We start from the raw sequence: 27,827 nt of genomic DNA, 5'->3' as shown, positions 1-27,827 counted from the left end.
CTTGTCTCTGAAGATGACGAGCTTGACCTTGATGTTCGCAAGGCTCTTCATAGGACTCAGCCAGGACCCTTCAAAGGAGAAGGGGAGAACTTGGGCGAGGCTGTGGAGAAATGGGTAGAAGCCATGGAAGAGTATTTTGACGTCACAGGATACAATCAGCGGAGCAAAATGGCTCTTGGCCGGCTGAAAATAGTGGAAACAGCCAGGGTAGCATGGAGGAACCACTGTGACACCAATCATCTGGACAGAAATACTCAATCCTGGAATGATCTAAAAACCTATCTAAGAAAGAGATTTTGCCCTCCTGGATTTTTAGAAACCAAAATGAACGAATTCTTAGAACTAAAGCAGGAGAGCAAAACCATCGAGGAATATCACCAAGCCTTTGCCCTTCTACTCAAATATTCACCACCTCTTGATGAAGAGCAACTCATGGCCAGGTTCATTCGAGGAATGAACGAACCCTTGGACACACTGGTCAAAAATGCCAAGCCAGTGTCCATGGCTGGAGCAGTAAGAATGGCAAAAGATTTTGCCAAAGCTTTTGTAGTAAAAGTCCCACCAAAACCTGCACCCTCTAACTTTAAGAGATTCCAAGCCCAGGGAAGTACTTCCAACTTTCCACCCCCAAAGAGGCAGCAAGGCCTGAATCAGAATCAGGATGCAGGAAGATTCAGAAGTGAAGGAAGACCCTTCCCCCAGAGTAATTTCTCAAGAACCTCACCACTTTCAAAAAATCAAAAGGATGAGCTCAGAACTGAAAATCGATGTTTTGGATGCCAGGGTTTTGGTCACCAGTTAAAAGACTGCCCGACTCCTACCATGTCAAGGGGACAGGGAAGTCAAGAACCCCGAATTCAGAGACCAACCCCTTCATTCCAGTCTAATCAGGGTCCGTCTCGCCCTAGCCAGGGAAACCCCAGAAGAATTCTAGCACAGCCATCTGCCTCTATCCAGAGTAATCTCAGAACTCCTTCCCAGAATTGGAACAACAAAAGAGAAAGAGTTCTACCTCAGACTGCAGCAGCCAGAGCAGTCACAATTTCAGATGTAGTAGAAGAGGAGAAAGGGCAGATCTATGCTGCAATTGAAAATCAAGGGCCTAACCAGCAGTTCTCAGTCATCCATACTCCAGCAGAGTATCAGGGTAAGCCTTTCAAGCTTTTGATTGATTCAAGCAGTTCTCATTCATTCATTTCCCCTGGATGCTTGTGTAAGCTAGTCTTAGAACAGAAATCAGGGAAACCTATGCAAGTTGAATTGGCCAGTGGGAAGACTCTTTTCACTCACCATGAGACAGATCTTATCCAGTTCAATCTAGATGGTAATGTAACCGACTGTCAGTTCAAAGTCCTACCTCTAGGAGTTTTTGACGGAATCCTTGGAATGGATTGGCTCCACAAATATCAAGCTGACATACACTGTCACAATGGAACCATTTCCTTCCATGACCTTCACGGGAACAAAGTCCATGGAACTGGAGTTTCCGGATCCCTAAACCTTCAGTTAGTAAAAGCTTCTAGGTTACTGAAAGGACTTAGGAAGAAGCAGCAAATTTATGTTGTCAAAATGAACCCAGTAGACTCAAAACTTAAAGCTAAAGAACCAGAATGGTTAAGTGAATTTGATGATCTATTCCCAGCAGAGCTAACTGAAATGCCTCCAATTCGGGAATTAGATCATGTGATTGAATTGACCCCCGGAGCTCAACCAGTAGCCCTACGCTCTTACAAAATGCCAGTTCCTGAAGCCATCGAACTCAAGGAACAGCTTAGGCAGCAGTTAGAACAAGGGTTTGTAAGACCCAGTGTTTCGCCTTGGGGTGCGCCGTTCTCTTTCAGAAAAAGAAAGATGGAACACTTAGACTCTGTGTGGACTACAGAGGTCTAAATCAGCTGACAGTTAAGAATAAGTATCCTATCCCAAGGATTGATGAGCTTTTGGACAGGCTAAATGGAGCCCAGATCTTCACAAAAATAGATCTCAAATCCGGGTATTACCAGATCAGGATCAATGATCCAGATATACCAAAAACAGCCATCAATACTCGCTATGGGCATTATGAATTTACTGTCATGCCGTTCGGATTAACTAATGCTCCAGCTACATTCAATCGCCTAATGCAGGACATCCTCAGAGAATACTTGGATGACTTTGTTCTAGTTTTCTTTGATGACATTCTGATTTACTCAAGAAATGTAGCCGACCATGAGACTCATGTCCGAAAAGTTCTTGAGATTCTAAGGAAGCATCAACTCTTTGCCAAAAAGAGCAAATGCACTTTCTCTGCCGACCACGTTGAATACTTGGGTTTCCTGGTATCCAAAGATGGAATTTCTCCAGATTCCGCAAAAATCCAAGCTGTCATAGATTGGCCCGAACCAAAGACAGTGAAAGAAGTCAGAGGATTCTTGGGATTGACTGGTTGGTATAGAATTTTTATACCAAAATATGCTCTCATAGCTTCCCCCCTGACTAACCTTCTCAAAAAGAATATCCCATTTCAATGGTCTGCCAAGTGCCAAAGTGCTTTTGATAAGCTGAAGACCGCCTTGGTAACCAGTCCCATTCTGAAACTGCCAGATTTCTCTCTACCCTTTGAGGTAGTAACTGATGCAAGTGGTTTTGCCCTGGGAGGTGCACTCATGCAGGAAGGTCATGCAGTGGCCTATGAATCTCGAAAGCTCAGAACACATGAGAGGAATTATGCTGTCCACGACTTGGAATTGCTTTCAGTAGTCTATGCCTTAAAGTTGTGGAGACATTACCTACTAGGTAAAAGGTTTACTTTGATGACAGATCATCAGAGCTTAAAGTGGATCTTTACTCAGAAGGACCTCAACATGCGCCAAAGAAGGTGGATGCAGACCTTGCAGGAATTTGATTTTGAAATCAAGTACCGCCCAGGCAAAGAGAATGTGGTAGCAGATGCTCTCAGCAGAAAATCCTCCTTGCTTGCAATTACTGTAATATCAAATCCTTTGATTACTCAAGCAAGTGAGAAGATCATGCAAGATAGATTCTTTGGCCCTATTGCTACCCTACTTATGCAGGAAAGCAAAACTCCGCAAGAGTTGAACAGAGTTCAAGGGTACAGCCTGGATGATGGCATTATGTATTATAACCGCAGGTTATGCATTCCCAATGATGAGGGAACTAAGAACCAAATTCTGAATGAAGCCCATGACAGCCTTATTGCAGGACATCCAGGTTTCATTAAGACCTACATGTACGTAAAGAAAAGTTTCTTTTGGCCTGGTTTGAAAAAGGATGTGATGAATCATGTACGTCAATGTCTGACATGCCAAAAAGTCAAAGCTGAAAGAGTAAAAATGCCTGGGAAGTTACATCCATTGGACATCCCCCAGATGAAGTGGGAATGTATCAGTATGGACTTCATTACTGGATTACCTTCAGTGCAATCAGGTTACAACTCCATCTTCGTGGTAGTCGACAGACTAACCAAAGTTGCCCATCTGATTCCAGTAAAAGAAACCTACACTGCAGTGGATGTGGCCAGAATGTTCCTCAAAGAAATCTTCAGATTGCATGGCCTACCGAGGAGAATAGTAAGTGACCGAGATCCCAAATTTACTTCAAGGTTTTGGACTGCATTTTTTGAAGCAGTGGGAACTTTCTTGGATCTCAGCACAGCTTATCACCCTGAGACCGATGGTCAAACTGAAAGGGTAAACCAAGTAATTGAAGATATACTTCGGACATGCTGTGGGTGGCAGGGAACCCAAGAAGTGGCTAAGCTATCTGCATCTAGTCGAGTTCGCCTACAATGCTTCTTATCACCGAAGTATCGGGATGAGCCCTTTTAAAGCTCTGTATGGACAAGATTGCTTAACTCCATTAACTTGGTCTGACCCATTGATTAAGGTCGAGATGTCCAGACAGATGCTTGACGACATGGAGCAACAGATGCAGTCAATTCGTAAAGATATTAAAGCTGCCCAGGATAGACAGAAGCAATATGCGGATAAGAAGAGGACAAATAGAGAATTCAAAGAAGCAGATATGGTCTTCATTCGAGTACGGCCCAAAAGAAGTTCCTTATCTCTTGGGAAGTACAAGAAGTTATCACCCAGATATTGTGGGCCATATCTGATTACAAAGAAAGTAGGTGACTTAGCCTACCAGCTTCTTCTGCCTCCTCATCTCAAAATTCATAATGTATTTCATGTAAGCCTTCTAAAGGAATATGTGCCAAACTCAAATCATATGCTTAATGATGAAATCCTAACCTCTTCAACCCAAGGCCAGATGGAACTCCAACCTGAAGAAATTCTCGATGTTCGAGAAAAGCTTCTCAGGAACAGAATTCTCAGAGAATTATTAGTAAAATGGAAGTTCTATCCTTTTGAAGATGCCACCTGGGAGAATGAAGCCGATCTGTTGTTGCGGGATTATCCCCAGTTTGCGAGATGAGGACATCTCGCGTTTTTCAAGTGGGAGAGAATGTAAGATTCCTCCCCAGCCTCTCAAGATGTCCAGCATCTTCCCGTGTAATCAAATCCCTCTTCAGAAATATAAAAGATCTTATTTCTAAGTGTTTTAGCCTAGAGAGAGAAAATTATTCTAGAGAGAGAATATTCAGATTATGAATATTTTTGGATAGAAAAATAACTCATCCTATTAAAATAAGTTCCCCTGAAACAGAAATTCAAAAAGAATTTTCCAATGTACAATTGGAATTAATTGGAAATAGGTATAAAGGACCTTAGTCTAAGGGTCTAGATTTTCAGAAATTTTTAGATTATGGTCCAATTAAGGTTCCTATGGGCCAATAGCATCAATCCATGTGTAGGGAGGAGATAAATCCAATTTGAAAAAGAAGATACCCAAAAATGAGTAAATGCTCACATAAGATGAAGAGTTGAAAATGTACAAGGTTTATTAGTAAAAAACTATGAGCAATATTAAAAATATGAGATATTTTGGGTATCCAAAAATGAGTAAATGCTCACATAAGATGAAGAGTTGAAAATGTACAAGGTTTATTAGTAAAAAACTATGAGCAATATTAAAATGATTCCATTATGACACATATGTAAGGAAGGGGAGTTCTTTAAAGGAGGTGCATATTTCACATAAGATGAAGAGTTGAGAATGTACAAGGTTTATTAGTAAAAAAACTATGAGCAATATTAAAATGATCCTATTATGACACATATGTAAGGAAGGGGAGTTCTTTAAAGGAGGTGCATATTTCACATAAGATGAAGAGTTGAAAATGTACAAGGTTTATTAGTAAAAAAACTATAAGCAATATTAAAATGATCCCATTATGACACATATGTAAGGAAGGGGAGTTCTTTAAAGGAGGTGCATATTTCACATGCTTGAATGAGTTTTAAACTCATAAAAATTGAGATATTTCATCTCTCCTCTCTCCTAATTCAAGTCTAGTTCCAAAAAGTTGGCTTAACTGACCTAAAAATGGTCAAAAATTGACCAAACTGATTTGGAAAATTCTAGAATCAGTTTGTTTGGTTAGGAGCTCAATTTTTCCTATAAATAGAAGCCTCCCCCTTGTTGAAAAATATATAGTGTTTATGCATCGTTACTCTACTCCATCTAAGCCAAGAACTGTGAATTCATTTAATAATTCACTAGTTTTTGGAGCTTCCCTCTTTCTTCAATCCCCATTAGTGGCTCCATCAACATACTTAACCAATTGATTGGTTGGGGGCCTCTACCGTGAACAAAGAATCAAGCAAGTTGTAAGGTAATTAGTGAATATTGATCTTTCTATAATTTCTCAATGTTTCTCTCTTCTCAACCCCTCTCAAGCTTGAGAAGCTTAATTGGTATGTTTTTTTTTAAATGCTATTGAAGTTTATTGGTGAATAGTAGTGAAGAGTTACATAATTTGATAAATGCTATTGAGATTAATTTTCATTTATGTTTAAATTCTAATGATTTTTATGTAAATTCTCTCTCTCACTCAAGAAATGGTCATACTCATGACCCATTCTCAATCCAAATCAAGCTTTTCCTTAACCCAAGATTAAGCTATGCTTGAGGCCAAATTAATGGCTTTTTTTTCTATACTTTTAGTTTATGTATATTGATGATCCAATCCATTATGGATTAATGATCAAATTAGAGATCATTTTAATTATTTCCTTAATAATAAGCTTTATCCATTAGAAAAATTGAGATTTATCAGTCATAGCAGCGGAGCTATGGCAAAATTTTTATAAAAATTATGCATAAAATAATTTCATTCAAAGCATAAAAAGAGGACTTCCTACCATATTCTAGGAATTATCATCCTAGATTAATTGAAAAAAATTTCATTATAATCATGGAGAAATTGAATTTTAATATCAAAAGTGTTATTTTACCATTTTTATTTTATGCATAGAAGTATGCATAATGGTTAAATTTTTATATCAAAAGTGTTACTTTTACCATTTTTATTTTATGCATAGAAGTATGCATAATGGTTAAATTTTTATATCAAAAGTGTTACTTTTACCATTTTTATTTTCATACATAGAAGTATGCATAATGGTTAAATTTTTATATCAAAAGTGTTACTTTTACCATTTTTATTTTATGCATAGAAGTATGCATAATGGTTAAATTTTTATATCAAAAGTGTTACTTTTACCATTTTTATTTTCATACATAGAAGTATGCATAATGGATAAATTTTTATATCAAAAGTGTTATTTTTAGCAAAATTCATTTTCATGCATAGAAGTATGCATAAAGGATAAATTTTTATATCAAAAGTGTTATTTTTATCAATTTTTATTTTCATGCATAGAAGTATGCATAATGGATAAATTTTTATATCAAAAGTGTTATTTTTAGCAAATTTCATTTTCATGCATAGAAGTATGCATAAAGGATAAATTTTTATATCAAAAGTGTTATTTTTATCAATTTTTATTTTCATGCATAGAAGTATGCATAATGGATAAATTTTTATATCAAAAGTGTTATTTTTATCAATTTTTATTTTCATGCATAAAAGTATGCATAAAGGATAAATTTTTATATCAAAAGTGTTATTTTTATCAATTTTTATTTTCATGCATAGAAGTATGCATAATGGATAGATTTTTATATCAAAAGTGTTATTTTTAGCAAATTTCATTTTCATGCATAGAAGTATGCATAAAGGATAAATTTTTATATCAAAAGTGTTATTTTTATCATTTTTATTTCATGCATAGAAGTATGCATAATGATTAAATTTTTATATCAAAAGTGTTACTTTTATCATTTTTATTTTCATACATAAGAGTATGTATAAAGATATATTTTTATTATAAAAGTGTTACTTTTATAAAAATTGATTTTAATGTATAGAGGTATTTTTTAAAAAAAAGATAAATTTTAATCGGAGATCGACGTAAATGAATATTCCTCGAGAAATCCATGTTTTGAAATTGTAAACAAATATTCATCGTAGGAAATTTTAGAAAAAGAGAAACTAAGATAGTACCTTTCGAGAAGATAAATTTAGAGAGAACCTTTCGGACCTAAACTCGGACTCAGATTATTGATCAAGACCTAATTCCTTCGTGAGTTTCAATCAATGACGATGTGCCCAGTTCGGGGAAAATGTATTCAATCACCCATCGAATCAAAAACTAAGTTAAGACTTGTGACTTGATCTAAGAATCAAGTTAACAGAATTTGAAGAATTCTGTTTGGAATTGAAAATTGGATTTATGATATACTCATGGTATTCAAACAAAAATCAAAACTGTAAACTTGCATAGAAACCCTGCCTTCTTAAAAGACTGTCTTACGCCAGAATGCTGGAGGGAGCATTTGGCATATATGTTTATCTAAGGGAAGTTCGGTTGCAACAGCTGGCGGGGAGTGTTCGAGGGACAGCTCACGCGGCAAGGCTTGCCGAGGTCTTGACCAGCCTCGGTATGGTTAAAATGGTGCGCTTCCGGTACGATGGACGAGGGCCGACGAAGCGGTCCCTGAGTGAAGTGCCAGGACACCTAAGGAGGATCCTGGAGGGTTTTGACCAGGCGATGCACGGGCTCGCGGTGCCGAGGACATCCATGCGTATGTCGAGGAAGATATTATATGATGGACCTATGTTTTTTTTTATAATCTATCACTGGATCTCGTTGTTGACTTGCTGGTCTCAACGGAGAGTCCAGAGGGATACTGTTTTGTTGAGAAACAAGGACTCAATGAAAATTTTGAAGTATGACATGTATAAATCGTAAATTGTTTATCAAGGATTGTTTTTATTAAAGTTTTAATAAAGAGGAGTGCGTGCGTATCTGTTTTCTAAAGCTAAAGTTAAGAAAGGCAATTCAATTATGGGTGGGTGAGTACTTATTTGGTTCCACCGATTCCAGTGGTAGGGTGGTGGCTAACCCATGGGCCGGATGGCGTTAGGCTGGAATCAGTGGAGTTTTAATAATCAAATTGCAAAATCTTAGGATTACGCTAAGATTCGAGTAGTTAAATAATCTCCTGATAAATTTTTCAATAAGTAGATCAACGGCTGTGCCTGACCTGGATCAGGAAAAAAGCGTTGAATTTACTAAAATGATCAAATTATATCAGTGATAGTTTCCTTCTATTTGGTTTATCCAGTTAAAGGATAACTTAGAATTGATCACGTTAGAAAAATTCGTTTTTAAAAAAAAAAATTCATAATGGCGGAATCGCCCCCGCTTTCCAGGCATGGGAATTTTTCCCGGTTTCGGTTTTTGGAGTGACCACCAGCCTAGTCTCGTGCCCGGACATTCGAGAGCGAGACCCCGAGTGAGAAAACCCGCCCCGCGCATGTGGGGGCTGCTTCCGCTGTTCGGCTACCGAGAGTCTGGCGCGCGGAGGGGGCGGAGGGATCTCACAGTTCTATGGGAAGGTTAAGCAGACAATGCCGATTTTGGAATTGCTCAATATAAGTGCTCATAGTGATCCAAAATTGACATGTTGAGGCTGGGGGAAGAAGGGCTTGCAAGATAGGTGGTTGCAAGTCATTTATACATGTATCCCTCCATTGTTGTGCTTGAACCTCCTCAGGTAATCTACGTTGATTTGGTCCTTGGTCTGGTACTCTCATATCAAGAAGGTTATGGCATTGGGGTGTAATTCCCACGATTTGTTTTATTAAGTCCGTGCCATATCGTCGAAAGTAAGAGCGGCATAGCCAACAAATGTGTGAAGCTTCCCCTAATACCAGTCGTGCACACTCTTGACAATGTGGAAATGGATGATGCTGTTCATAGAATAAAGTGACAAAGTGATTCCCACAACAAATTTCACCTAAGGGAGCATAAAAGTACCTAGAATGAGTTTGAAAAGGAGAAGCACTATAACCCCCGCGATGTTCAGGTTGAGTACTATCAGGGTCAATGCATGGTGGACATGTATCTCGTCAAGTATCCATCAGGAGGTATCTGGGCGTAGAACAATGAAATTTAGAAACTTCAAACTTTATTCACTCATATCCAGCATTACAATCCCTATCAAAAACAAGTAGATAAGATCATCTCAAAAAGAACACAATCCTGTAATGGCAGAAGGAACCACATTAGTAAAAGTGAGACTATTCAAACACTGATCTACCAAAGAGCTTCAATTGTAGTGTTAATGCCTTATCTTTGGTTTTGGGTATGACCTTCTTAAGAGGTGGGAAGGATAGCAATTATCGAGGAATTTGAGCAAGATAAGAGGATTTAGGCAGTGAAGTGCTAGAATCTGTGCTCAAAGGAGACTCATGTAAAGTTGGATTTGTCTTAGGTACACAAGTTGATGGTGGAATTGTGTAACAAGGAGAAGTTGGGACAACTGGTGATTCAATACATGTTTTGGGAAGGTCAACACAAGGAGATTTGTAGGTGCTATCACAACCACCTATCCTATCTTGAAGAGGTTGTGTTGATTTCCTTTGCACCCACTGATATGAAAAACCAAGAGTGGCTTTTGTGATCTTATTGATACACTCTTCTGGCTCTAGCAACCCATGGCATTTGGGAAGCCAAAGTGCTGTTGCACCCTCATAATAGCCTTGTGCTTTAAGAACATGCTTTGGGACCCAATGAGTAACAATCTGAGGCTTAGGCTTGGAAAAGATATTCTTTTTAGGAGGTTTAGCAACTACGCTAGATGGTACAAGTTTGTACGCATCTTTGGGTAGCCAAATTGACGATTCCTTCTTGCCTGGCCTTCTTTGAGCAGTGACTAGAGTAGTTGGAACATGCCAGCCATGGCCCTCACTTGAGGACTCATCAATTATCCACATCATTTATCTTGGAGCTTGAAGAGCAGATGTTGAAAGTGGGTTGTGTAAGGTAGAACTACCACCCTTTTGACATGATAAAACTCGTGAAGCAAAAGATCCCAAGATGCAATCAGAATCAATTTGCAATTTGTATTGTCTATTCTTCCAATCTAATGAACAATTGGTAGCACTTAACCATGATCGACCAAGAACAATCTCTACCACTGCCTTGGACTTACTAGCGCCACATAAAAGGGAACTGACATCTGGTGATCCTAAATGGATATCATAATGACACATTTTCCCTCTATAGGGTTATCTTCACCTGAGAAGCTTCGAAGTCAATAGGAATGTGCACGTGTTGGTTGTCCCAAGGCTACCCATGTGTCAAATGAGAGAACATTATAATCTGCGCACTAGAGTCAATTAAGGCAAAGACAAAGTAGGTAGTCTCATGAAGATGAAGACACACATGAATATTGAAAGGATCGATATTTTGTTCTTCAGTAGCCAACTGTAAGGTCAACACAGAAGCCTTGCGACACTCCTTGGCTTTTGCAACTCTAGCTTTAGCTTCTTCTTGAGCCTGACATTTAAGTAGGTCATGTGCTTCTTTTTGTGTGTGGGCAGCATGCATTTGTTGAAGCATGGCTTCAGTTAATGGTTCATTGTATTTCTTGAGACGACTTCCATTAATGAAGTTAGGCATTTGCTCACCTTCTAGTGTCTCTAAACGCATCTCTAAATGCACTGCACCACTTGGAGTAAGCTCATTAATCACAAACGGTCCTAGGCCAAGTTTCTTGAGCTTTCTCTTATGCTTCTTAAGTGTGTACAAGAGCACAAGGTCCCCTTTTTTGAATCGGCCAGTTGTTACATTTTGATCATACCATTGCTTTTGTCTCCTCTTCTCGGCATACATCCATTACCGCCAATAAGCGGGTCTCATCAAGTTTTTCCAATTCATCAATGCATTGAGAAAGCTCATGACCAGTCGAGTCCAATTGTTTAGCAACTCGTAGAGTAGGTACAAGAAATTCAATGGGAAGAATTACATCTAGCCCAAAAGCAAGCTCAAATGGGGTTGTGCCCACAGATGTTTTATAGGCTGTTCTATATGCCCAAAGAACTGAAAAGAACTGAGTGCAACTTTTGCTCCCAATCAGTCCTATGTCCCTTAACAATCTTTGTGAGTGCTGTGTAGAGAATCTTGTTAGTACTCTCAGCTTGACCATTGGTCTGGGGATGATAGGGTGCAGAACGCTTGTGAATTACCATAAATTCTTGAAGTAAAACTCTATGACCTCATTCACAAAGTGCACACCTTGATCACTAACGATTTCAATAGGTAAGCCATAGCGTGTAAACACGTACTCATACAAGAACTTGGCTGTGGTTCTAGCATCATTTTTGACTGTAGCCTTTGCTTCTACCCATTTGGTCAAATAGTCAGTTTTGCGACTATAATATATTCGGCATGCGTGTGACGAGCTGGAGGTTTAATGGGACCGACAAAATCAATACTCCATTTGGCAAATGCACGTGTGCGTAACATAGCCACAATGGCATATTGTCCTTTGTGATGGGAGGTTTGGTCCTTTGACAATCGTCACAACGTTTCACATATTCTTCGGCATCCATTTGTAAGGTTGGCCACCAAAGCCCAGACCACCTAATCAACTTAGCTGTGGTATTACCCAAAAAGTGTCCACCCCCAACACCTGCATGTACATGAGTCAAGATTTTCAACTAGTCAGCTTCACATACACACATGCGCAAGTTGCCATTCTTGCCCCTCTTGTAGAGTTGGCCCTCTATCAGCATATAGTTGGCCGCTTCAACTTCAATAGCATGCTTTCCATATTTAGGAATTGTTCGATCAGTATGACCATGCTGAAGATAGTCCACAATATACTTTCTCCAACTTGGTGTAGTTGAAATTTGAAATAATGTGACATTATGAATTGGTTGTTGTTGAATTTGACATGAAGCACAGTTATGAACAAATTTTTCATTATCCGCATGCATGGTAGACCACCATTGCCCATCCTGAGTTATACGTCGCACACAAGTAGTAGCTGATGCATGGATTCCACCAATACCCTCATGTGCCCATTCCAAGATCTCCTCATATTGGTCAGGGTTAGGTATAAGCCGCAACACTCCATCATTACCCTGACGATATAATCTCTCTGAGATTAACTTGAATGGTCGCCATAGGTCCACATTAGGACCCGCTAGTTGTATCTGCCCACTTGTCAAAATTTCTAAGATGGGTTCAGACCATTTAGGAGCTGTCTCCAAGGAAAAGTGTTGAATCTAACATATCATCATCCACACCCACAGGAGCTTCGCCAGAGGTGATTCGAGACAAATGATCTGTCCTAAGATGAGTTGTTGTTTTTCGGACTGCCACTTCAAAATCAAACTCAAGAAGGATGACAAACCACCTCACAATCCTTCCAGTTGCACAAGGCTTATTCACCAAATATAGCAGTGCTTGATGGTCCACAAAAAATATAAATTTGTTTGCCAAAAGGTAATGGCGAAACTTTTTCATTGCATATATCATGGACAAACCTTCTCTTTCTGTTGTGGTATAATTCTTCTCAGCATTGTTCAACTGTTGACTCGCATATGAGATTGGGAAATCCTTATTATGTTCTCCCGATTGAGCTAAAATACATCCAATTGCAAAGTTTGAAGCATCAATATGGACATGAAAGATTTGGTTCCAATCTGGTGTCCGTAAGATGGGTGCAGACACTAATGCTTGCTTCAACTTTTCAAAAGATTCCTCACACTCGTCAGTCCAATTAAACTTTACAAGAAGAGCATATAATGGTCTGGCTAGGATAGTGTACATGTAGATGAATCGACGATAATAGCCACAATGTCCCATGAATATTTGTACCCCTTTAGGGTTGATAGGCCGAGGTAATGAGACAATGACATCAATTTTATCCATATCTATTGAAATCCCATTGCGAGAAACAATATGGCCCAAAATCTTCCCTTGTCTTACAAAGAATTTGCACTTGTCAGGATTCAAGCATATACGATAAACTTGACACTTTTGAAACACAAGTCTGAGGTGTTCTATATGATCATCACGCTCTTGTGAGTGAACACATAAATCATCCATGAATATCTCAAGAAATAGCCTAAGGTACTCCTTGAATACATGACTCATTAACCGCCGCCGCTGAAAGGTTGCAAGTGCATTTGTTAGACCAATGGCATAACACGATAGGCAAAGATGCCATCTTCAGTTGCAAAGGCTGTCTTGTGTTGATCCTTCGGATCAATTAACACTTGATTGTAACAGGAGAATCCATCCAAGAAACTATATGCCTTTTTTCCCTGCAACACGTTCCAAAACATGATCCGTGATTGGAAGTGGGTAATGATCACGTATAGTAGCTGCATTTACCTTCTTGAGGTTTACACATACTCGAAGTTTTCCATTTTTCTTGGGCACCACTACAATAGGGGAGACCCATTCAGTGTGTTCAATCTCATAGATAAATTTTTCCTCTAAGAGCTTGTCTATTTCTTCTTTTATCTTTCGTGCAAAATTCTCATTGTAAGTATAAGGACGTTGCTTGGAAGTCTTTGCATCCTCTCGCAATGGAATTGTATGCTAACATATGCTTGGATCAACTCCTTTGAGGTCTTTATAACTCCAAGCAAAAACATCGCGATACTCCTTTATTGTTTGAATTAATAACTTCTCCTCATCTAAGGACAAGTCTGTGGCAATCCACACATAGCGAGGCTCTTTTCTTGGCTCAGCGATATCAAATTTTCTGCATCTTCTGGACCATCATATGAAACCCCTGGTATGCTTGGCTTTTGTTGCATGGGCTGTTGAAGAACAATCTTCCAATCTTGAAGAGTGTACTGTGTGAAGTTGGGGGGAACATTGAGACCTTGTTCTTGTCCACTTGAGTCATCACTAATTGAAGACCATGCGGTTTTGAGCTCTCTTTTGCAAGCTTGCATCAGAGTTTCTCGTTCAACCTTTATCTTTGCACTTCTGAAACTCTCTTTTGAATCTGTTTGAAACTTGAGTTTTTGTTTTGGTTTCTTTGTTTTTTTACGATTTTCGCTAACAGTTTTTAGCTTTTCTCCTGGTTGGAATCCATCTGATCGCTTTACTTGGTCTTTGATACTATCTTGTGCTTGGACATAGTATAGATATCCATTCTTTCCTGAGAAGTGAGGTGGTGGTAGAGAGTGTTCATTCTTAAACTCCTCGTTTTCTTTTTGTATTCTCTCACATCGTTCCCTCTCATCTTGTTTAGAGATTCTCTTATGGCTCTTACAGCATTTACGTTTAGGTCGGCTTCGAGGGATCTCTATTTGAACCTCCCTTCCTCTCAAGAGTAGGCGTGCCTTTCCTAACTCTTCCTCGGGGATTATCACATCATCATCAAAATCACAGTCCCATCCGTCTTCCTTATCAGCATCATTAGCCGATTCGAGTGTTAAATCCTCCACTGAGACTTCCTCTACATGCAGTGCTGTGGATGCAACCCCATAGTACAAATCATCTTGAAGGTCACGTTGTTGTACCATTCGTATAGGAATAATGTCATATCCATCTGAGTCACAAAATTGAATTGGCTTAGGTAAAGCATATGTCGATAATGTTGCAAGGACATGACTCCATTCTAGGGGATCAATTAAGTGCTCAGGGAAGGGTTGTGGAATGTATGCCTCATCTGATACACTTCGATTACCCTTAAGTCTTTCAGTGTTGAAATCCTTACATGAGGCTCCACACATCCACAGATCTTCTTGCCCATCTGACAATGTAACTCTTGAGCCCTGAGATGAAGCAGAATGAAACTCATCTATTGGAGACCGCGTTACATCACGATATGAGTGATTCTTTAGGTTGACCCTTGTGATGATAGAATCATGTCGAAGGTACAAATAATTGTATCCCCAATCTTGAATCATTTGAAATTGTCGCATGAATGGTCTACCCAATATCACTTCATAGTTTGGATGCTTTCCAAAATCCACTACTGCAAATGTGTGCTCATATTCAATCCCACATGTGGTGACAATATGTTCTCTAGAAGCCCAATGGGATGTTCTAAGCTTCCATCTGCTAGCTGCAAGCGCATCCTTGTACTCCTAATAGCTGGTTTGTCCCACTTTTCCCAAATAGACCTTGTCACAATGCCCACTCCTGCACCACTATCAAGTATTGTAGTTGAAGCTACTTTTCGCACTTCTAATGGGAGGGTAGCATTTCCCTGATCGTCCTCACAAAATTTTCCTACTTTGTTGATAGGAACTGGCATAACATGCTTTGTCTCAGGGTGTATAGTACATTGATGGTGACCCTTTTGTAGCAATACCTGCTCTGACAAACATGTGGTAATATCATTCCACAACTCTGGTCGAAGCTCTATCAAATCAAGCAAAGGTAAGGTACAAGCCACTGGTGCTGACAAAATAGCTTGCACGATACCCATATCCATCTCCTTTGTCAACCTTCTATGCATGGAGGGTATCCTCAAGGTTTGAGAACACTTCTCATATTCTCCCAAATAAGATGGTAAGGTTTTCATTGTATGCTTGCTTCTAGGAAAAACAATTGTTTGAACTTCCTCTTGGATGCTTGGGCATGTAAAGTTGTTTTCTGTGTCCCTGGTAAGATCCACTTCAGAGAATGGATGTGAAATAATAGAGGACATATTCTCATTAACTTTCTTATGAACTGCTGCCCACATCTCATTTGCCATGTCCTCGTTAGCATCAATAACTTCATCATTGCATGGGAAGGCAAGACTAGGTGGTGGCAGAATGCCTTCTTTCAATGGGGTGTCAATTGGTGCAGACTTCTCGCTTCTATGAGCTTGTGAGATCAGCTCACTTTTTATTTCCCAACTTGATGACACTTTTGGTATGGTTTCTAATGCTGGCTTAAGAGAGGTTGGGCCCCGAGAGATAGGTGGAGGTGGGCCCTCAAGTATTGATTGAGATTCCCTAATGAGTTGCTGATGTACAGCTAGATTGATCTTCTCCTCTCACGAGGGTTTGGGTATTCTTGAAGCTTCCTGGGTAGCTCAGATAAAGCTGCAATGCGACTTCTATGAGCATCAATGATGGCATCTAGAGTCTCGTTCACCCTATCCACAAAAACAGAACCCCCAGAACTATCCTCGGTTGTATTAGCCTCATCTTGTTTAGCACTAGGCCCAAGTTGAGGTTGATGCTCCTCATGCACATCTTGGGATGTAAAAGCTTAATCCTTCATGTTTTGTTTAGAGACTTCTTGAGAACTAGTGGATGCACTCTTAGTTTGCTTGTTGCGGTTCTTTTTCCTCCTAGTGGTCCTTTTTCTATTGGAATGTAAGGTCTTGTCCACTAGATTTGCCTTTGCATCCCTAGTTTGAGATGTCTCATCAGTCTGCATTTCGGCATTTCGTGTTCTGTGATCTAGTCATGACTCTAAGTGGCACGACATCCTCATTCTCTGATGAAGGTGGCGATGGAAGTGCCTCTACAAAGTTGAGTGAGACCTTTGGTTGAGAGATGCCTTCCTCATGTGGTTTGAGCAAACAATCCTTTGGAAAGTGTTCTACACAACACCCTAGACAATATCTTTCAATTGGTGGAAACTGTGGTACTGTTGTATTGGATCGAGCTACTTGCCTTGGGCGATGTGGACAATCACGAGCCCAATGGGGTTCTCCGCCACTCATAACAGGGGCCCATTAGTTTGGCTTCTACTTTCCTTTACTGTCATTGACCTGAGGGGCCTGGAGTCCTAGGTTGGTAGCCGCCTAGGTTGGCTTCTACTTTCCTTTACTGCCATTGACCTGAGGGGCCTGGAGTCCTAGGTTGGTAGCCGCCTAGCAACATCAAAGAATCTTGTTCCCCTGGCGGTTGAGGCTCCTGTGCTTGGCTCGGATATGCGGGACTTTCAAAGAGATTTTCCTTGGAAGAATATAATGCATATTCCTCCTTCACATAGCTTGGGTTTACCAAGTCTTTACACATATTTGAATTGTCGTAGTCAACAAACCTCACAGGAGCAGTCCCAGGAGCAGGAGGTTGAGCTCCAAGTACAGGTCGTGCTTGCTCTTGTGCCATTGGTGGCTTACGTTCAAAATTAGTGTACTGTTGATGCATTTGCGGAGCCACTGCACCCCTTTGCTGCTCACATTCTTGTCTCATTCTTGCAATGCCAGTACATTCCTGTGTGGTGTGGGTATAATTCCAAGCACAGGCCTGGCACCATTTCTTTGTGGGTTGGTTTGTAGAGGAGAAAAGGTATTACATTCTTCGGTTTTATGGTTACCGCCACATGCTCCACAAAGATGAGGACCTGTAGGTAGTGCACTCCTCATTCGCTACTGCTGTTGTTGTGGCTGCATGGGTGGGTGATAGGTTTGTCCCAATCTCCTTAGTACTAGGTTAGCTATGTGGTCTGGATTTACTAGTGTGCTAGACCCTGAACTTTGGTCATCACCCCACTGATCTCTAGGTTGCACCTCAGGGCCAGTACCATCTTGGAATTTGAAGTTATCTGTGAAATCCATAGCATCATGGCAACACTCATTGAAATTTGTATGCTTCTTTGCATAGAGATGTGTGTGTAGTGTTGAATTTTTGAGTCCTTTTAAGAAGAGAGAAATTAATCGACTCTGGGTGGGCTTCTCATCTTCTGGGCAACGATTAATGTACTGCTTCATCCTATTTACACAGTCTCTAACACTCTCAATCTCGCCTTACTTGAAAGAGTAGATGTTTGCTACTGTGTCATGCTGAACCCCCATTAAGGAAAAAGCAGCAATGAATCTCTCTTCCAAAACTCGTAAAGAAGATTTGTCTGAAGCCTCTAGTGCCTGAAACCAAGCAAGGGCCTTTCCCTCAAGAGTGAGCCCAAACCCTTCAATTTGCGTATGCTTGTCAGTCACTTGCTCAGCTCGAACTGCTTGCCTAAATGCTGCTACATGGTCATATGGATCTCCCGACCCTTCGTACTTCTTTACCAGTTTCTGAAGAGTTGATGGCCTTACTCGCCTTGAATATTCATCATCAGGCCTACGGCCTCTCACTCTCAGTGGTTCCTCTCTTTGGTAAGGTGGTCCATATGCATCCCGAATTGGTGTGGGTCCCCTATTACCTGCCTCACCAACCCTCTCCAAAGATCTTGTTACCCGCATTTCAGGAGGTGCATTTATGGGAGGCCGAGTTGGCTCCCCTACCCTCCGATTGTCATAGTGAGAGAAATGTTGTTGTGGTATGATCTGTGGTCGCACTTTTGGTGTAGGATAATATCTTGGTGCTAGAGTTGGGCTACTTGCAGTGGTCCACTTTGATGTTGATGGTCCCTCTCTAGTGAACTCTCGTAGGGGAGGAGCAATAGTTTCTCCAAGAAAGGCTGTCTTTCCTGGTTTAGCTGTATTAGTGGAGAACACTTCCATGAATAATGGTTGTCCTCTCCACGTGAGCTCACGAATCTCCTTCCAATCTAAGGTTCGGTATTCATTGGCCCATTTATCAATGATTCGGTTCTTGTATCCTGCAAGCTTCTCGACTACCACCACAAGGGCTAGAGGAAGATCTAGCTCTAGAAATTTAGTTATGGCATAATATCCTTCTAAAGAGTCCTTATAGACCTCTTGAAGTGGGTCATCCTGAAAGACCTTTGTTACTGGAATTTGTCGTACAAACTCCCATTGGTTCTCAGCCCCCTGATCCATTTTGCTCTTGCCTTTCCTGTCCCTTTCCAAATTTATATCTACAAAAAGTAAATCATCTATGGATGGCTTTGAGGACTGGGCATTGGATGGTCCAGGCATGTCCGGCTCAATGAGCCAATCATCTCTAGACTCCCTTGCTCCGAAAGGCTTTGATAAATCTAGGAACTCACTCTTAGAGAGCTCTCCTAATTTGTCTACATTCTCTGGATGATAGGTGACTTCGTAGCGAACACCATCTCCACCCATGTACATGTTATCCTAGTCATTGACTAGAGGTGATCTATCAAGCTCTGAGAAAAAGTCCGCAATCTTAAGGAGATATCGTTGTTGTGGATCCCTAAAGATCTCAGGTCCTTGAGCATTCGTGTAGACATATTGAAGTCTCACATTGAGTGGTAACCCCATGATGTCGGCTTCAAATGGATTAAAAGATCTTGTGGGTGTTCTATTTGGGAGTAAGGGATGACTATTTGACGGCCCTATATTGTCCATAGACAATGAGCTAGTTGTCCTAGAAAGGGTATCAGATTGGGATTCGGAAAAGGTTTCAGCATATCTGCCAAATTTCCTACCGATTGGGTCCCACTTTCCTGCGTAGGTACTCTAGAAGGTGCCCTAGACCCTATGGCAGTGTCTATATGACGTCCCGACCGCAAGTGCATAAGGTCAAATTTTAAGGTTTTTTTTTTCAAAAAAATCCAATTTTTTTTAAGTTGGCTCAAACTTTGCTTGAACCCATTTTGAACCCCCTCGAACACATTAGGCCAAAAAAATAGCGTATTTTTTAGGATCGAAAATCACCTAAAATTTACCAATTTCCCATACTGACTCACTGAGAAAATGGTTCCGGGAGGACCGAAATTTTGACGATGGGTGTTTTCTAACTCCTCTCGAAAAGTTAGATAACCTCCCAATTTTTTGCGGGCAAAAAATGATTTTTTTTGGCACCCCTTTATCCCGTGCGGTGGCGGTCTTTATGGTGCGGTGTGTGGGTCTCTCCGCGCGGTGCGCTATTCACGCACAGCCGCCTTCTTTTATTATTTTTTTTTTCCTTTTTTGAAGTGCGTGTGCAGTGAACTCAATGCGTGTGCAGTTGTGAGATTTAGAGTGAACTCAATGCGTGTGCAGCTGTGAGATTTGCAGCAAATTCGAAATGTTCAGTCTTCATGTGTGTGTACATATTTCAGTTTCTCTACAGGTGCAGGTTTAACAGAGAACTAAAATGCAAGTTTACAGAGAACTAAAATGCACAAAATTAAAGATGCAAAAAACTGAACTAAGCTAAGAACAAAAAATAAAACGAACATGCAAAAAATTGAAACTGTAAAAATTAACCTCAGACAGCAAAAATTATCCTCAAACAGAATGACAGAAATGCAAAAATAGGCCTCTCTCTTTCGCACACAAATTAAAATTGGCAGGTTTAGCGCCTACCTCCAATACTTCCCATGTGTTGAATCCTTGTCCTGACCTCAAGGGAGAAGCGTAGCTAGCCAATCGCACTCAAATTGCAAGACAAATAAAGAGAATTTAACAACAGATTAGTCTTAAATAAGTACCAAAATTAGTCCCAAAGCCTGCTCTCCTATCCAACAGTTTTGCAACCGATTGGAGCTTAACAAGGAGTGGTAGTGTGTGTATGGTGCTCAACTAATGTAGGCACTCGCTCCCGGCAGTGGTGCCATTGTAGAGCGGTTCTCTCTACCGTGCAATATAGTGCTCATAGAGTACTTCCGATCAATAAATGTGTTAAGAAACACAATGTCAATCCGAGGACTCGACCCGATTAGTACATGAAGGCTTATCCCATGAGGGAGAGCTCACATACACGAACCACCACTTGACTATTCAACCATTCAACACCTCAATCAATCTCTCAATCCCTTAAATCCACTACACTAATCAAGAGAACGAGCAATGCATGGCAATCTCTTAATCCCATTCAAACATTAATTTGATTAAATCTTAGCTTTTCCTACCCCACAAGCTTAAGCAAGCATAGAATGTAACATTCACAAACCCACAAGCTCATAGAGAGAGTCTATCCATGAATAACTCATTGAATGAAGTGGGCAAGAGCCTGTATCAATGGAGACTACACACACACACACTACAAGCATGCATACACAAGAGAAAGAAAGAATCATTCAACTAATCATAGATTAATCTACTTCAATGATGCTAAAACAGATTAAGAGAAAGAAGTGGAGCTATACTCATTGGAGCTTGATGCTCATTAGAGTACAATAGAGAGAGAATTAGAGAGTTGTCATTGCTTTGAGAGCTGAAGAGCTTCACTCAATAGCTTATGAGAATGGCCAAAAATGTACTCTTTCTTTAGCTAACATCTTTTTTATAGAGATGTCACTAACCCTAACCCTAGGCCTCTTTCACACATGGGCCGACAACCCCATAAGTGAGCCTTGCTTAATACACTTAGAACTCTCATTTAGAACCCACATTGGCCTAAAACGATTTACATTACACTTCGGCACAAAAATATGAAAAAATTATGTGCGTCTTTATGTTCCCATGGCTACAATCCCGCTCTCTCGCATTAATTGCTTCCGGCCTTCTTCCATAATCCGTGTTCCGATGAGTGTTCTCGTGGAACAGATGCCGATTTAAAGTTGTCTTCTACTAACTCTCCCTATCGCATCAAACTTGCTGATAATAGTAGGGTGAAAACCTTAGGAATTGTCAAGAATTTAGGAGTGGATGTATGTGGTATTTCTATGCCTACAACTTTCCAGGTCATTCCTACAAATCTTGATGCTAGGGCTTACCCATTGATATTGGGTAGGCCATGGCTTCGCCAAGTGAAGGCAATTCAAAAGTGGGAGACAGGTGATCTTATTCTACAAGGTGAGAATAAGAAGGTCCACTACAACATCAAGAGTCATCGCAAGAAAGTGGTAAGAGGTGAACCTTCAACTTCCGAAAGCTCAGAGTCAGAGTCATCCGACGAAGAGGAGACAAGTGGTAGCTCCAAGGATTCCATCTCAGAAGGGGAGGTGGAGGGAGTTGCATTTGGTCTTTCCTTGGGAAGGGATCGAGGGGATGCTGAAGACAATCGATCCTTGGAAGGCAAAGCTTCTTCAACCATGTTCGAGAAAGGAGATGTGGACCTCACTAGTCTTCACCAATAGAATGAGCTTCTTCTTAATGAGTCGATAGCAGCAGGTATTGAAAGGGAGAATTACTTAAAAATGTTGGATGGATTTCCTAATCTTTTTGCAAACAGCTACTCACAAGTACGCCAAGTTACCCTAGTAGAGCACAAGATTGATCTCAATCCCCAAAGTAAGCCAGTGTGGTACAACGGCTAAGGCGTTTGGGAGTAGTGAAAGTGGAGGTGCTTAAGAATGAGGTAACTAATTTGCTTGAAGCTGGATTTATTTTTCCAGTAGAGAATTCAGAGTGGATTTCCCTAGTTGTAGTCACTCCCAAAAAGGGTGGAAAATGGCGTGTGTGTGTGGACTTTTTCCCTCTGAATGCATGCACAAAGAGGGATTATTATCCTCTACCCTTTTAGGATGAGATTTTGGATCAAGTTGCAGGTCATGAGTTGTATTCAGTGTGTGATGGATACTCTGGATACTTTCAAATCCGGATTTGTGAAGAAGATCAAAGGAAAACCTCATTTATCACCCCTTGGGGAATGTATGCCTATAGGGTGATGCCATTTGGCTTGACCAATGCACCAGCAACTTTTCAACGCTTCATGAGTCAGGTACTTGCACCTTACTTGGGAAAGTTTATAAGTGTCTTTTTGGATGATTTTTGCATTTATTCAAGCCGCATGGATCACTTGGAAAAGTTGAGGTTGGCCTTGCAAAGTATTGATGATGCAAAAGGGTGTCTTAATCTTGGAAAATGCCGCTTTTGGCACGAAGAAAGGTGGTTCTCTTGGGACATGTTATCTTAGAAGAAGGCATAGAGATGGATCCTGAGAAGGTGCAGGCAATTGTGGCCCTCCCACCACCTACCAATGTAAGGGAGGTAAGGTGGATTTTGGGAGAAACAAAGTATTACCAATGCTTTGTTGACATGTTCTCTGAGAAGATGTATCCTGTAAATCTGTTGACAAAGAAGAATGTTTCTTTCCAATGGGGGCCCGATCAAATTCAATCTTTTTATTTGCTCAAGGAATGCATAAGTCAAATTCCAATTGTGCAGCCTCCTAGGTGGGGGGCAGACTTTTATGTGAACCCAAGTGTCTCATCACATTCAGTGGGTGCTATACTCTTGCAAAAGGGAGAGCAAGGGTGTATGCAACCAGTGTATTATGCAAGCGGACAACTCACTGATGCCGAGGAAAGGCATGGTGAAATGGAGAAAGGTGGTTTGTCTCTTGTTTTTGCAGTAAAGAAGTTCAGGTCATACTTGTTACCTCGCCCTTTTTTCTTCCTCACATCTCAACCTTCTTTACAATTCTTGGTCGGCAAACCCAATCCTGCAAGAGGAAAGTTTGCAAAGTGGATTTGTGAGCTTCATGAATTCTCTTTCACTTTTATTACAAAGAACACCACTAGGGCCTCTCTTGCAGATTTGCTTACCAGGTTGGAAGAGGAAGAAGGAACAGGAGTAAAGGAAGAAGTATATGAAGATTTGGAGACACCACCAACTGCTTTCACTATGCATTTTGATGGAGCCTTTAGCCCTTCCAGGCAATGTGGGACTGGGAGGATATTTTTATTTGATCCAGAAGGAAAAGAGGTATGGGCCAAGGGTAGGGAATTTCCAAAGGCTATATCAAATAATGTGGCTGAGTACAATGCATTAATTTGGGGATTAGAAGATTGAGGATTCGGAATTGGTCATCTGACAAATGAAAGGAGAATATAAGGCAAGGAGTCCTAATATCCAAGAATTGTATAAAAGGGCAATGGAGTTAAAAGAAGCTTTTGAGTTTTGTAAATTTGTGCATGTTAACAGGAGGGATAATCAAAAGGCTGATGAATTGGCTACTAAAACCTTGGCTTCTTTCAAAGTAGCTACTCTTGCATTAAGGGATACAGGTTGGCCTGAGCTCCAAGATGTTCAACACTACTTAGATATAGGATACTTCCCTCCTGGATTGAATCCTTAATAGAAGCAAAGGCTTACCAGGAAAGCTCATCCTTACATAATTCTAGGAATGTTCTTTACAAGCAAGGTAAGGATAAGATTCTTAGGAGGGTAGTGAGCCTGGAAAAATCTAAAAGGATTATGGAATTATGTCATGAATGTTCAGGTCACTTTGCCTTAGCCAGCACCACAGGGTATTATTGGCCTTGACTTAGTAAAGATGTCTATGAGTGGTGGAGAAGTTGTGAAGTATGCCAGGCATATGGGCATAAGTAATTGGTTCTCGGACCCTTAAACCCTATCCGAGCATATGGTCCATTTGAAAGGTGGGGATTAGATTTTGTGGGCCCACTGCCTTGTTCCTCACATGGGAAGTATTACATATTGGTGGCCACAGATTATGCAACAAGGTGGGCAGAAGCAAAGGCCATGGTCAATAATAAAGCAGTGGGTTGTGGCATCCTTTCTCAGGGAATACATATGTGCCCAATTTGGATGTCCATTAGAAATCCTTACGGATGGGGGGAGGTCTTTCAGGAATGACTTGATTGAAGCTTTGGTGCAGAAATTAAAAATAAAGCATGCTATGTCAACTCCCTATTATCCCCAATGTAATGGTTTAGTAGAAAAAACTAATGGACTGGTTTGTGGATCTTTGTCTAAGTTAGTGGATACTATGAAGAGGAAGTGGAATGTGCATTTGCCAGAGGTCCTATGGGCCTATAAGACAACTCACAAACTCTCTCTTGGTTTCACACCTTTTCAGTTTGTTTATGGAATGGAGGCTATTTTGCCAATTGAATTGGAAATCACAAGCCTTCGCACATCTTTTGCACGATTGAATAATGAGGAAGTAACGCATGCCCAACGCCTAGTACAACTGGAGACCTTGTATGATGAGACGCGACTTCAGGCACTTCAAAATTTGGAGGCTGCACAACAATGACGCAAGGCAAGGCATGACACTCTCACGAAGAAGAAGAAGAAGCCAGAAAACTCAAGCAAGGAAGCTTAGTCTCATGAGGTATGATGGCCCTGTGGAGAAACGGCTAGATAAGAAGCTTCTTCAACACTGGGAAGGCCCCTTCAGGAAAAAGCAAAAGTTCAAAAATAACACCTATCTTCTAGAGGATGCAAGTGGCCCCAAGAGGTTCCCGGACGTGCCAATGAGAACCGGCTAAAGATATTTTACCCTCGAGCACCATGGCCAGTAGATCCCCAAGACAAGCATGGAGGATCTGTTGGGGGGGAAGATGTGACATGAAAAATTGATATCTTTCATTTTCAGTTTTGTGCATATTTTAATGGTTTCTCAATGGTAATAAGGTGAAAGCTTGTCCAAGAAGATTGCGGCGCCCACAATGGACTAACGGCGTGGTGATACGGCGACTTGGTGGCTACCCTGATAATAGCCATTCTATCTTCAAATATAATGGTTTTACTTGATTTAGGGTGCACACATTGTAAATGCCACAAGTATGCTTGATAAATACTTTGGTATGGTAGATAGGCTAGTGATGTGGAAAATAAAAGTGGGCCTTCATGCTCACATGGATTTTAATTGTATTATTAATATAGTATTCACCATAAGGCTACAAGTTGGGGAGTGTGGAAGGCATGTGGAGGAGTGTGTGTAGGTACATAATTGGGAAAGATTCTTCTTGAATGCCTACATGGAAGAGGCGAATTCCGCCATGTGTAAGTGGGATCTCCACCTACATTCCACTTAGACTTGGCTATTATCTCATCACACTTTCAAAGTCAAAAAGTCTTTAATTTAATAATCAATAGAAGACTTAGCCTAAGAGGACAATTGATGGTGACATCTATCCTTATGTCACTGAAGGGTTGAAGATTTTTCTGTTGTAATTTGTAACATTGTCAATGGAAGAGAGGGTGATTCTCCACCTATAAAAGGAGCCCTCCTCTCTCTTTCAAAATCAATGAATGGAACCTCCTCAATTGAGCATTTGTGTCATTGCCATTCTCTTATTTTGAAACCCTTATTCAAACACTCTCTTTACATGTGAATGTCTCATTTAGCATTAGCTCCTCATGCTTAACCCAATTTTGGACCTCTTTCATGATTCATGATAAGTGGGATAAGGAGTTATTATCTTTGCGGGCTTGTGACTTCTCAAGGTAGCCCTGGCCTTATTGTCGCCCTCCTTTGGAGGTACCAATGGTTTTAGCGGTAATGAGCATGTGGAAAGACTTTGGGGACGATAGGTAAATCTTTACGATTTTTCGGTGAGAAATGTTAACCCTTACCCTCTAGCTTAAATGATGGAGATGAGAGGCAAGAGGTGAAAAATGAGGTTTCATGCAAAAAGAGGGAAGACTTGCAGTTTTTGTGGTCCAATACCCAAATTTCAACCGGTAAATACTCATCACTCGGGTAATGGTTTCTAAAATTGATCATATGGCTAGGAAGCTCTTTATATTCTCTTTCCACACATATAACTAATTTCTTAATCTTGTACTTCATTTGATGATCAGAATTTCTCCCAAAGTTGCTAACTTTTAGGTGAATTTTGGCAGTTTTATAATAGACCAAGATCCACAAGCCGCGCAACAAAAAGTAAGTTTCTTTGTAAATCTGGAACATATAAAACTCCTCATAGTATTTTGGTTGAGGAAGAAGTTCCCAAATAAAAGTCGCCAATACCCATTACTTGTTGGCAAGTTGTATTATCAGCAAGATAAACCACTTTCTTGATAGGAATTGGATGATAATTTGTAACCATTGGAATTGATATGTCATGTTGCCACCAGTAGCACCAGAATCAACAGTAAAGAGAGAACCATCACGAACATGTAGTACCTTTTCTGGAGAGACATTATAATGAACCAAATTAGCCTCTTGTGTGATGAACATTGTCTTCATCATGAGGATTTTGTTGAGTAGCATAAGCTTGATTTCGAGCTTCATCACATCATAACGCCTCTCTTGAAGCATCAACTAGATGAATGCCTTGTGCTCCAATAATATTCATAGGTTGTAGAAGAGGAAGAACCCCTTGATAAACGAGGTTGCTTATTTGTAATACCGTGCTCTTCATCGTACTCTTGTGCCCAACATTCAGATACTAAGTGACCAGTTTTGTCACAATAAGAACAACGCTTTTGAGGAAATCTCAAACGAGAAGAATTACCTCCTCTTTGGAAGCCACGAGATGTAAATTGGGAGGAGGAAGAAGGGCGTTGCTGAAATGGATGTCTCCGAACAGCAAAGAATGTCTCTGATTCTGTGTACTCTTTGGCAATCATGACGGTTTCATGAGTTATCAACGTCTGACGATCATGACATTGAGAATATTCAATCAAAGAAATACAGCATGCTCAAAGTCAATTCCATCCTTGTAAGATAATATAGTGATGATATTATCTTACAAAGGATCCTTCACCATATCAAGAAGGTGTGTAACCAATTGAGTTCGAGGAATAGGATCCCTTGTAGCAGAAAGTTGATTCATAATACCTTTCTCTTCTCTATCCATTTAGACATTTTGAACCAAGTACCCGTGATTGCTGTGGGTAGTCCCAAAACACATGTTTACCATCTTCAAGTGATGACCTGCACCTCGAACAAATGCCACTAGATATATTTCTCCTTTGGAGTTTGGAACCAATAGGTAATTCCCACATGCGTACCTTCCAAAAAAAAAACTTGAAATTTCTTAGGGATCTAGCAATCCCAAAAAAGTTTCCATCTCTTTTTTCAATTGGAAGGGCTCCAATTTACATTCCAAATTTTATTGCAATAATACAACACATTGGCATCCCCATTTCTCATTAGT

The sequence above is a fragment of the Cibotium barometz genome, chromosome 56, assembly GCF_041138505.1.
Source record: "Cibotium barometz isolate CiBa-2024 chromosome 56, ASM4113850v1, whole genome shotgun sequence".
Classification (NCBI taxonomy): Eukaryota; Viridiplantae; Streptophyta; class Polypodiopsida; order Cyatheales; family Cibotiaceae; genus Cibotium; species Cibotium barometz.
Note: the sequence above shows the minus strand (reverse complement) of the source record.